The sequence below is a fragment of the Phyllopteryx taeniolatus genome, chromosome 16, assembly GCF_024500385.1.
Source record: "Phyllopteryx taeniolatus isolate TA_2022b chromosome 16, UOR_Ptae_1.2, whole genome shotgun sequence".
NCBI classification, from domain to species: Eukaryota; Metazoa; Chordata; class Actinopteri; order Syngnathiformes; family Syngnathidae; genus Phyllopteryx; species Phyllopteryx taeniolatus.
The window spans coordinates 21,868,575-21,881,848 of record NC_084517.1 but is presented as its reverse complement, the minus strand read 5'-3'; the positions used below and the strand labels follow the sequence as shown (position 1 = coordinate 21,881,848).

Below are 13,274 nucleotides of genomic sequence, written 5' to 3'. Positions count from 1 at the left end.
CAACACATTTCGCCGAATTGTGCTACTCAATCTAATTTAGTCCTTTAATCGTACAAACATGTTTTGCAATCGTACCAAAAGTATTCTTGTGCGTTTGTGGAATTAATCCGTTGCAGGAGACGCCCAAGTGATTATACTGTATGTATCTACACATTGTGTAAATATAGTATGCGCATATACAAGAAAATGGGGGGACATGAATATGATATCGGTGTGTTGTTTGCGCTTAAGAAATGTATGTTCGAATTTTGTTGCTGCCGGGTAAATCAGAGCAATATCTTCCCATTTTTAGTTTTTTTTCTTTCTCATTCGCAAATGTTCTCACGGCACTTTCACATTGTCTTACTTTTTGTTCTTTGTTTCTCCTGATTTTTTTTAATTTTTTATATACAATCCAGTACATAACATTCTTATGATTATTATTTTTTTCCTTTTTAAGTACAGTTCAATTGTATTGAACTTAAGTGGAGTGGGCTACAATACATTTGCATTTGAACTTTCAAAACTTTCTTTAACTTATGCGCAATACATTTGAATTGAATCAGTACGAAAGTCCACTTTTTGTTATTCTCCTATCTCTAAGCGCAGTGTTCAAACTTCAAACTGTGTATAAAAATGTTACAATAGCTCATCTTCATCATCATCATCATCATCATCATCATCATCAAAACGAATGTACTTTTTATTTGAAGCATTTTGGTGGCGGTAGTCGGCGTAAGAAGTTGGAGCACGTCAGAGAATTACATTGTGTAATCGTACACGATTAACATCAGAGCACTTGCACGCACGCGCACACGCGAACAAACAGCGCCCCCCCCCCCCCCTCCCTCACCCGTGTGACGTCACAAGGGTACAAGGAGCGCGTGCAGCGTCGGCGCGAGCCACCAGTGACGTGACATCACCCACGGAGCCACATCCGCTCTTGAAAGTAACCCTTTTCAAATGAAACTTTTCACGCGCGACGATCATTGATTGTCGGGAGCAAAAAAAAACAAACAAAAAAAGAAGTTTTGGATTTAAAAAGCACGAGCCACTTTTGTCTTTTTTTGTTGTTGTTGTTGTTGCCACATGCTCTCAAGATGATCCGGACTGACGCGGACCGAAGCAGCCCAACCCTCCGGCACCGGTAAACAAAAGCCATTTATGATACATTTATACATTTCCGCCTGGAGTTTATTGTTATGCGAGCGTTACTTTATCACCGGCGCCGTCAAACGCGCCGTTATCCCAACCGCTTTCTATCTGCAGCAACAGCAAAAAACCAACAACAAAAACAAAATCAATCAATCTGTAATTGGAGTAAAAACATTTTTGTTGTAGTCTGCTGTCAATTAACACCACTCCCGAATATTCTCATTTTGAGCCATTTAGTTGCAGAAAATGAAAAATACCAATAAAGGTCCTGTGTTCTATAAGCAATATACTCACTGCCGTTTTATTAGGTACACCTGCACAATCTAAACACATCCAACCCAATTCTGATTAATTTGACTTCTCGTTTTATATTATTATTGTTGTTCCATAGTGAGAGATGTTTAGAATATTTCCAAGTAAAAAAAAAAAAAATAATAATAATAATAATAATAATTGTCGCACTGCAAGTGTGTGCTCTTCAAATCAATCGGGTTGCGTGATTGACATGCAACATACATTCAAATTCAATATTTTAAAAAAACCTGCTATAGAATTCACCTTAAAGTTCCTTGTTAAAAAACAAGTATGAACTCAATTTGGAAATATTTTCTTCGCTTTTCAAGCTCAAAACCTAAATTAGCATTTTAGTTCCACCCCCAAAAATGACTGTTTATTGGATTTTTTTGTCATGGTGTAGAAGTGTATTTTTATTACCAATATTTACGGTAATTATGACATTTCAAGGTTACAAATAGCACACAGTTGCAAAAGAATACATACTCATGTACGTATTCTTTCTTAATTGACATTTTTTATGGTCTTGAGTCCTAGATTTGTTTTTTTTTGTGGCACTCGATTATGATTGTCCTATTTCTATGAAAACGATGCCGCATGACTTCAATGACCACTTTCATTTTCTAGTTTTCCAAAAAGGAAAATGTGAACATTGCACACATTGTAAATGATTTGATACAATTGTATACGCCTGCAAAACCAAATAAAGTTAAAGAAAACCCCCCAAAAAAAGAATACGTCTTCCAGCGACACAAGCATCAAAATCATGTTCAATCGCTATTTTCATGTGCAAAAAAAAAAATCCAAAATGACAAATGTATTACTCCGCCATGTCACGCGCACATTGCCGCCGCCAGGCGTGCCCGTCAGTCTGCGGTCGCCCCCGGCAACAGAAAAGCCTTTAATACAAAGCATAAGAGAGCAACTGTGGTTATGTCATCTTTCCAAACTCGATTTCAAAGATCTCAGAGACATGAGTGATGCTGTTAAAAAAAACAAAAAAACAACAACAATCAGCTGACCAAGCTGTCGAATAGGTGGCAATTGATCTGCACGCAAACTTACCTTCGTGGCTGACGGGCTTCCTTCCGCACCAAAGAATCACAGCTAGCGATTTTTAACAAACTCAAATTTGTCTGATCTGTCTCTATTATCTATTTTCACTCGTTATTGTCTAAAAACAAAAAACAAAGTGACTTTTAATCTTGAGGCGACAGAACGCCGCACAGCTCCCACACAGTGAGGAAAGGTTTTCCGACAACAAATTTGCTCTCAAGCACTTTTCAACACAACATGATTGGTTAATCATTTGTAAACATGCTTGAAAAAATAAATACTAGCCCACATATCAATTTGTGTGGCTTAAAAGCAGCCGAAGGCAAAACGTGAACGAACTGCGCTGTCACGTTCGGACCATTTCGAGTCCACAAAATGCAGACTCCCTGATTGGATGGGATTGCACGTTTAATCCTGAAACGACGACGAACAGATGTCGAAATAAATATTTTGCGTGTCACAAATGAGCTTTGCAGGAGATGGAATATGTGTTGCGCGCGGGCTAAATACACGCCAAGCATTCATTGGCAAGTGCCAATGCGCCTGACAGATGCTGCAGACGGCACGCTTTCTTTCATCCCAATATGTATTTTGTACTTAATACACAGCAGTCCAATGCAGAAATTCTTCTCTTCCGAGTGTTGTCTTAAGAGTTTCCATTCGCGAAAGGGTGTGCGGCTAGAACAATTCCTGATTCTGCGCCCTCGTTTTTTGATTCGAAAGACTCGTGGGTGTGACTGGCATATGCACATTTTCAATGGCCGAGGGGGCAGCCATAAATGAACTTTGTGAATTCCGCCGAGCAACAAACATCTCACGTGATTATTGGACAAATATGTTTGCAGCGTAATTACAACTATTATTTAGCACATTTTTACTTGTTGAGATTAGATTTACATTTATTTTAGTTCCTTTTTATTGCTCTTCTGGTTGTTTCTATATTGTTAATGCAAGTGTGTGTGAGACTATTGCTGCTGTGACAATTTAATTTCCCTAACGGTATAATTGATCTTGTTCTGATTGATCGTCCATCTATGCGGTGTGTTTTGTGCAGCTCCTTTGTTGTTTTGGCCGTTATTGGCAGGCAAACGAGCTCACTGGGCCCTTTTTACGCTGCCCGCAATATATTGCGGCATTTTCCACTTTTTTCCCCACGTCGCTGGCGGAAACGGGGGTACCGAATCCGGTGCCGGACGACGTCCCGCTTTAAACACATCTAAACTTCTTGAAACGCACTTTTTGAAGTCATTCCTTTGCGCTTGGTCTCGTTCTCTCGCAAGTTCCGCATTGCAGCGATTCCACAACAACAATGAGGCAAGATGGCTGCACAGTGTTAAGAAATACTTCTCCAAATAAGAGGCAAGGTGTGCTTGCTTCAAGGTGTTTGTCACTCCGAGTGAAGGTTTATTGTAAAACGGACGTATAAGACAAAAAGAGAATATTGTACATTTAAACATCAAAATGTTCAATGACACCAGAATGAAAGTCTAACGTTTGAGGCAAAACGCCATGGACGGGCTAATGGTAATTTGCATAGACGTTCCGTGAACTATGAACCTTCAGATAACTGCAACTTTAAACACACACGGCGCAGCAACACATACAAACAACAAGGCACGGACGGGGGCTCTGCGGTACCAATGAATATGAATATTCCAATGTCAAAATGCGGTACTGCATTGCACTGAAGTGGCGTCTTGTTCTTGCTGTTAATTACGCTGCATCTCTTCAGCGCTGGAGACAGACAAAGCCAACTTCAGATTCAGTGAAAATCCCGAAAAAAAAAAAAAATATGTTTTTTTTATAAAACCAGCGATACAGCGGGGAACATGAATGGGAACCTCTAATTTCCTTTTTAACAGTCCGGCGGTGTTTTGACTCCTAATCGGAGCCAAGTCGGACAGGATCACGAAGCGCAAGAACAACACGGACGCGTTTGTCTCGTACGCCGCCGCCGCCGCCACGGCTTAATATCGTTAAGGCCGTTAAGCAGGCAAATCTATTCCATGCGTCGGCGCTGCGCCTTCTGGAGCGCTTCACGAATGGGTGATGCTCGCGCGCATGTCGTCGTAAGCGGTGATCGGCCAACACGGCGCAGATGCGCGAGCGCCGCCGCGGATGCAAAATCCACGAGAGCGCCATCTGTGTCATTTTGCCTCCCGCCAGCCACTTCCACCGCGAACACTTTCTACGATGTTAATGCGAGGCAGACTTGGCAGCTGACAGATTTCCTGATGTATGTTTGCCAGTCACGCCGCGCGGTTGGCGAGACTCACCGCGTCTGAGGCTCGGGCGGTAACTGAAAGCGCATTTTGGGTTTTCCGTCTCCCGTCGTCGTCATTAATGTGGTCGGCATCGCCGGGGGCCGGAAAAGAGAGAAGAGGAACATTGCGTTTTTTAAAATCCGGCAGAAAAAGAAAGCGTTCCCTCATTCACCGTTTGCTGTATCGAGTTGAAATTGTTGCTCGCCTTCAGCGTACTACCGCGACAAAATGCCGCCACGAGAAGAGAAGCAGTAGTTAAGAGCAAGAAGAAGAGGCAGAGAAGGTCCACAACTATCAGCTCCAGTAATAGTCGACCGAACGAGAAGCCGGCGACGGTGCTCGAGTAGTCTTGTGTCGTTCAAACGAACAAATTGAATGGAATCGCCTCGTGAAACCGATTCGTCCCTTTCTTCGTTTGGTTGAGCGTGCGCTGCATGAGAAACTTCGCCGAAACTGGCGGCAGTGCCTGAGCGTGGAGGGATCCTGGTGCCAAATCTCGAGTACAAAATCAAGTGGCCATTGTTGTTCGTTAGCATGTTAGCTTTCAATGTGGCGGGTTTTTTTTTTTTTTTGCATTTCCCCACAGTTCTATTTTATCGGATATACGATGTCGTGCGGGTTCCATTTCACCCCACAGTACAACCACACCCACATGTTGTTGTTTTTTGTTGAGTTTTTTATGCCAGCGCCAATCAAAATTCTCTTTGTAAAGGCATACAATTGGATTCCTCTTTGTTACAGGACCGCATTACATTGCGCAAGTGCATCTGGCGTTAGAAGTTCAAAAGGGCAACTTGTTTGAGGCTGCTGGACGACGACGATGATGATGATGATGATGATGATGATGTTGAATGGCTTGACTCGCCTGCATTCAACATTGATCGTTTGCACCCTTTGCACCGACGCTGCGTGAGCTTTAGAGGAACACTTGCGTGTCGACTTGACACGTCGCGGCGGGTGAACGGCGAGAGGAGACAAATGGAAGGACGCAAAAAAGAGTGTTAAGAAACACGAGATGTCACTCAGGGGAGCCTCCGGCCGAACGCGGCGGGGAAACGTGCGAGCACCGCGCCGGCGTACACCCCCCCCCCCCGAGGCGGCTCTTTGGGCTCGGCGCCAAACACGAGAAACCCGGGAAGGTGCTAAGAATAGCCCGTCACTACAAAGAGCTGTCACTCGGGATTGTAACAGAGTGCCGATAAGGGTCCGCAAGGCCGCCGGCGGCTCACGACACCTTTTCCGCACACAGACAGTTTATCAACGCAGAGAGAATCCCGCCTGCTGCGAGGACATATTACAAAAGTACTCGGACGCACAAAATAGACCGCAGGGCAGTTATGTATTCTCATCGTCGTCGTTTTAATAAGCATCGAGTATGGGCACACAATTTCCTTGGATGTTTGATGTGCTAAATTTGAAGTTTAGACGCTATGCAGAACAGCGACTTGGGAGCTTTTAAAGGTCAACAGTCACCAGTACTTTCAGTCGCTTATTGAACGGGACAAACGAGTCAAACGCACAAATACAAAATGAAAACACTCACAAGGAGCATGGGAGAGAAAGTCAGCGCCGCCCAGCCGACTTGAGTCGACGGGCCCCGCCGCTTAAACCTTAAAGCTTTTTCAATATCATTTTTATCATCTTTGATGTCCTTTTATCACATTTGCGTGATCATTTGGGTTGGAAATGCCCAAAATGTCCTTTTACAAGCTATTCTTGTAAAACGGTTAAAACGGTCGTTTGTTTAGTTTTTGTTTTTTTTTCATGATTATGCGACACGTAAATAAGCTTTGCTCTGATTGGATCGCTCATCTTCGCCAATTTATATATGGAAAAACGGCTCGGCTCTGATTGGTCCATATCGCGGCGTCCGCTAGCGGAGAAGCTCGAGGCGGCCAAGCATCCATCGCGACGTCGCGTCCTTCGATGCGACGTTCCGACTCGCGTCCCTCGCAAGACACACTGAACACACATTCGCCTCATTTGCGCCACATTGATATCATGCCCCTCCCACCGAGGTCCTCTTCAGCGGGTCGACGGTGTGCTACGAATTTTGTCTTCCCAGATCTACTCCCCATTCCAGCCTCGACCTTCAAAACCGTCGGGGATTTCAAATCCACCCGTTTTGGAGGCCTTGTGCTGTTTATTGCCTTTTGCATTCGATTGACAAATCGCATAATGTTAAACTCAAACCATGTCACAGACTCATTTTGACCTGTTAAGCATAAAACAGTCGGGGGAAAAAAAATGGATTCTGATAGAAGGGGACCTTTGAAGGAACACACACAATGTAACATATCGATGATGGCTAATTGAATATAGCCTACCAAGGCTCGTTAGAACATATCGTAACAGCCCTGTAAGTGGTCAAGAATAGACGCAGCTGCCGGTGCGCTTTCAATCGCTTTATTGAGCCAACGGCAACAAAAGAGAGAAACGCGTAATGCGATCATACGCGAGCCGCAATGGCCGCAACTGACGCACGGCCGCCATTCAGCGCGAAGGTTGGCTAACAATGGGCGACTGCGCTCTCATTGGCTGACGCACATGTCACTCACCAGGATGGGCCCCGCCTTTTAAAGCCACACACATGAATTGACTCAATAAATAAATCACAGATACTACAGTTTAGAACGTAAGGAGGGCGACACCAAGTGGACAAAATAATACTTGCACCTCTTATGCACATTTTGTGTTGGTATTGTTAAAAAAAGAAAAAAACATTTTTATCCGAAGACTCGAGTCACCGATGGAACCATCAATAAAATACTCAATTATCAAAATATAAGAAAATAGGGCTGCAACTAACAAATAGCTTCATCATTTTTTTTTATTATTTATTAATCGATGAATCGGACTAAACAAACATTTCTTGATTTCCATCCCTTTATTGAAAAATAGGACATTACAAACATAAACTGATTATGATTGATGAACACTACTAGTTTGGTCAGAAACGTAACGTCAGAAAACGGTCGATCATTGTTTACCGACGTAAAAGCAGATGTTTGCAAACGACTTCTTTGATTAAACACAAAAGACAATCTGCCTGCTCGCATGGCGGATTATCGAAATCTGAAAATTTTGAAATTCGGAGGATTTGGACAATTTTACGTTTGTACGTGTATCTCTAAACGATCCATTGCTTAAAAATAAAATACTTGTCGATTCATTTGATCATTGATTAGTTGTCGATCAATCGATTCATTGTTGCACCTCTGATTAAAAAGATATAAATGTACAAAAAAGGGTAGGGTAGTAACCCAAACCTAATCCTAACAGACAAATACTAGAGTACATGAAGTACCGATACTTTACAAAGCCAGTTTATTTATTTACATTGTTTTAAAGAATACAGTGCCCATTTTTCTTGATTAAAAATACGTCACGAAAATGTGGCAGTTCTAATCATTTCAACGGGGACCTTTGATTTGATAGACAATCGAATTGAGTTACGAGCCGAGGTGTCCCGTTACTTCTGACTTGCTCCCACGGCTTCTCTTTCACCGGCACGTGAAGATCAGTTTTGCGTGCGGTACAGTCCCAACAGATTGAATGCGGGCGGCCATCATGGCGAAGAATAGAAACACCCTCGAGAAAAGGAGCAGAGCTCTGTGGATTTCACACAGGCAATTATCGTTTGTCCTCTGGGGGCCTGTTTAAATCAGCATTAATATGAATAAATAGTCGCAGGTGTCACGCTCGCGAAACACACATTTTATTTTCAGCCACGCGTGACCGGTTTAGCAGCGTGTTAATAAAAGTGACATTCGCCAGATTTTATGTCAAGCTTTATCTTTCTGCTGCCTGCCACCACACACACACACACACACACACACACACACACACTTTGTACATGTGCACGTACACAGTCTTAATATACACAATTTAAAAAGGGAAGCATTACAACCAATCCCTTCCTGTTAGGAGCAGGAAACATCTCCTGCCTATTGAATAGACATCGACTCCCGTGTCGCCCCCAGCCACTTTTAAATGGACAATTTTTTAATTGATTTATTTTTATTCAGGCACGTGCTACCTTAAACGGATAAGTTGAGAGTTTATTACATCTTCCCCCAAGTGTGGACCAAACTGTTCACCAAGCAAGAGTGTGAAAGCTCTTAATGTAACCTCCAAAGCAATCTTTTATTCCAGAAGGAAACCCAATTAGTGCTGTGCTCTTTATGGAGCGATAAAAGCCCACACTGATGTAAATGGAGCCTAAACATGAAGCAGTCCCCTTCGAGGGCCCATATTTTCTTCTAAAAAGGTTCTAAGAGACACTTTCCGGTCAAAGGTTTGCAAGACACATCTATTAATACAATAATTCTTCATCTTATGCATTCTGGATTTGGTGTGGAAGAATTTGAGTGATTTCACTTTTACTTTCTTCCATTCTCACTCATCTAAGCGTAACATTTTGTCCATAAGGGGCTTTTGTTGTCTATGAGGCTCCCTAAATTCTAATAGTGGCTATATAGATTTTCTTTTTCATTGTTTTTTTTTTTTTTTTTTTTTTTTTTTTAAACATTTGGGCAAGTGGATCTGTGCCCCACAAGATCCAGCAAATGGTGCTGTTTGAAAAAAAAGCTGCGTCATTGTTAGCCAACATCCTATTTCTGCCAACTCTCCCAGTCCTTTCTCTGCTGTGTGCGGCATTGGAGTCTTTTGCCGCAGGTTGCCGAGGAAACGACAGCAGTGGGTTCTGATTGGACAAAAACGATTGTGGCCCTTTTAGTCCGCCCGGTAACAAGAGCCAAAAGTTAGTTTCTGTGTTACTATGTCTGCTTGTGAGTTTATATTCTACTTCCATCTTTCAGCTGTGTTACAGAATCATTCAAACATCCGAGAGGTTTAGTTTCAAGAATGAAGAAAGAGAAATTGCAATCGTTTCGCACAACTACTTGGGTGGTCGGTTCCCATTCCCCAGCAATTGTTCCCCATTTACTGTATAATTGCTAAATCTGAGCCCGTACGTTGCGGCCTGGTCTGCGTTCTCCACTAAGCACCAGGAGCAGAATCAGATACCGAGCCCAGAACATTCCATCGCTTCGGCGCGGCCTGGCCGGCTGCCAGCGGCGGACCTTCCTGCCCGTGCGAACAAACGTAGAGTGGCGTAATGGCGCCTGCGCTACAGCGGGAAACGGTGAGATTAATCAAGCTGACAGACCCCCCCCACCCAACAAAAAAATAAAAACAGCATCCACATGTCAGAGTGGGTCAAAGGGATTTTTTTTTTTCCACTTTGCTTGTGTGGTTCACCAGTTCGACAACATCACTGACAGCTGCTGTAAAGCATCCACATGGAAGAAAAGCAAAGAAGCCAAAGAGCGACTTGAGCACGTTCTGCTTGGAGAGCGGCCAACACCGAAAACACTCCATCGCCTCCTTCCTGCCTTCGTCTGTTCGAGAAAGTTTCACAAAGACGACTTTTAGGATGATCCGGGCCAGCGTAGTCTCCTCGTTGTGCTTTTATCAAAATCCACTGAAGCGCAGGAAAAAGACATTCGTTTGTTTGTCCTCTCTCATGTACTTCAAATATTACAAATGTATGATGCAGTATATCGTTCGTCACCACTGCAAACTACGCCACATTAATAAAGATATCGGCAACGCAACAGACTCGACGGCATGAAAACATACAGTAGCAGTATTGATTGTTGGCATAGTCACTTTTCAATATAAATATTCAGTTTCGACACTATTTGTCTAGTGTTGTGCGCCAGTGTGAGTGCTGGATGTGAAGCTGCGGACAAAAGTGTTTTCCATTACTTTGCGCAGACAGCTGCTTCAGGAACTCAGTTTTCCAAAGGTTCATAGCTCAAGACCCAAATTTGAATTGTGCCTAATCATGTATTTAAACCGCATCGATCGCCATAATGCGGAGACTGTACATAAACGAAGGAAGACGCAAAAGGCATGACTTTACCACAACAAACAAGAATCAAAAAGCACATTTTCCAAGAAATGTTGTACTTTGGTAAAATGAATAAGAAAGACTCAAAGGTTCGGAGAGTTTTGCATCGATGATTAATTGAGATGAAAAAGGCAAGTTTGGACTGAAAACTGTGAGAATTTAGTATGAATTCTTACAAAAAAAATGCGATGTGAACATCAAACAAGACTCCAGAATCCAAGCAATGAGACGAGACTGAGCAGATTGGTGGCAACTCGGCACACACCAATGTTTGTTAGGTTTTATCATTTTGAACTCATTCACTGCCATTGACGGCTATATCAGTCGACTATCCATGTTAACCGGGAGGGCTGGCAGTGAATTAAAAGGAGCCATACTATGCATTTATTGATGATTTTAAACCCTTCACAGGTGTCTAAAGATGCTTTGCTTTCAGTCAAGTACTCCCAAGGATCCAGATTTTCTAGCACTTTGGATACTTTTCCGCCTATCCTCCCTGAAATCAATTAGCATTAGTAGCTCGCAGCCGGTGCGACACAAGTTAGCTTAGCGCCTAGCATTACCTTGCTAGTTCTCGAGCAGCTGGGAAAGCTGGGAGGATGGGTGACTGTTCGGTGGAGACGCACGTAAAGCTGGCAGTTCCTCAGCCAGACGTGCTTGAAGCCATTTTCACTCTTAGGCAGAACAATGATGTCATCGACAAGCGCTATCACGATTGGTCGGTAGAGTCCAGATCAATACCGTAGGCCAAATTTATGCCATGGACCTCTAACAAGTGCTGTAGAACATGGTGTCATTCTTTTCAAAAAAGAATTGTACGGATAAAGGCAACCTGTTGGTTAGCATCTGCGCCTCATAGTTGAGAGGTTCTGGGTTTGAATCTCATTTGGATGTTCTCCCCGTGGTTGTGTAGGTTTTCTGGCTTCTTTCCACATTCCAGAAGCATGCATGCTCGGCTCATCGAAGACTTATTGTCTATAGATGAGAATTTGAATGTGTGCATTATTTATTTATAGTTTTTTTTTGTACGCATGAAATCCTCCTCCATTCTCGTGAGAACGAGCTCTTATCAGATTATCACATCGCATGCGACGGCAGACCTGAGCAGTCGCAAATCTGTCAACGCTTGCATTCGCGCAACAAGAACAAGTTAATGGAGTGAAAGTGGGGAGCCATCGATCCATATGTTCGTACTTAAACATGCCTTGAAGAATCCGCTGGCACTTTGTGAGTCATGCCATAAACGAAAGTTATGGATGGATTTAGACGCCCGGGCGGTTGCGAGTGGCGTTATCAGACATGTCAAGTGTGTGTGTGTGTGTGTGTGTGTTGAAGAGGTCAGCAGGTTGAGATGACGCAAACATCAGGGGCACTAACTCGCTCAGGGCGGAATCAACCCAATCAAGAGTGGACACGGCTGATGCGATTAACTGACTGATGAGTCGCCCGACAGCCGCCGAGCGCACGTGGCTCGTCGCGGAGGGCGGGCCGAGCGGCGGCCACGGTTGAGACGGGGGGGGGGGCGTTCGTGTCTGCCTGGCGTCTCGCTGTGGGGGCGTCGTGATTCACGAGGGCCTTTCGGGACTTGAAATTCCTCTTCAGCGCACATCAAGCCGGGAGCGCGGCGCAAAGATTTACTGCGTGCAAATCGATAGCAGCGGAGGACGGAGAGTGAAGCGGGGGGATGAAAGAGCGCGACATGGTTTTGCTTTTCGCTCCACTCTTTTGGTTTGTTCGGATCCATGCTGTAGCAGCACTCATAATAGCCCTCGCCCCCTTTTGTGTACCCCCCCACTTCCCTCGCGATAACGCCGGTCAAGGTTCAAGTGTCATTCGATTAGCGCAGCACACAAACGGCGCTTGCTTTAGCTTTTTGGCTCGGTTGGAAAACATGTGCTCCAACGCTCAGAAATGTGGATGCGCTTTATTCGATCTGCTCTCGAAACGTACAAATGTCAGACTTCCTTGAGAAAACAAGTTTCGTTCGTCGCCTGACTACGCTTGTATCACACTTGTTGTTTTTTAATGTTGCTTCGATTTGATTAGAGTTTGTATTGTCTCAACTTTCTAACTAATTGCATTTGCTTTTATTTGTGGTATTTTATTTCATAAACTGGTATTTCCTCACTAGTAAGAGCCGATAGCGAGATAGCGCTGAGATCTGCAGACTCAGGTCAGATAGTGGAGCACAGAGTCCAAAGCGATCATGGCGCAGCTGCATTTGGCTGTTATGCTGCACACAAGTGGAAGAAGAAGAAAAGAAGAAGACTGAAGTCAAGTCAGCCCCAAGTGTGCATGTTTTGGAGTTCAGGTTGAAAACTCCAAAACGTTTTTGCCTCTTCAAAAGTGATCGTCAACGGGTGGCGGGGAGTTATTATTCCCGACCGACGTGGGGGTTGGCCGTCGGGGAGCTCCGCCCCTGACCGATAATGTCCTTCCACTGCCAGGAAACCAATGTGAACTGATGGGGGCCGGATGTTGTTAAAGCTTTCCGTCGCAATCGAGCAGCGGCGGTCCGAAAATGCGCTTGTATCTGAAATTTTTGCTCCTATTTCAAGACCCAAAAAGATTTTTCAAAGCGACAGATCGCATCTGGAAAAACTCGTATC

General features: G+C 43.9%; 1 protein-coding gene across 3 annotated transcripts in view; it reads left to right on the top strand.

The window, feature by feature from the left end:
• Positions 1-876: 876 nt before the first annotated feature.
• gcgra (glucagon receptor a) overlaps positions 877-13,274 on the top strand; it is a 38,233-nt gene continuing 25,835 nt past the window's right edge. For all 3 annotated transcript variants that reach the window (XM_061749549.1, XM_061749548.1, XM_061749547.1), the window contains exon 1: positions 877-1,126. The gene's annotated coding sequence lies outside the window, so the exon portion shown is untranslated. The remainder of the gene's footprint in view (positions 1,127-13,274) is intronic.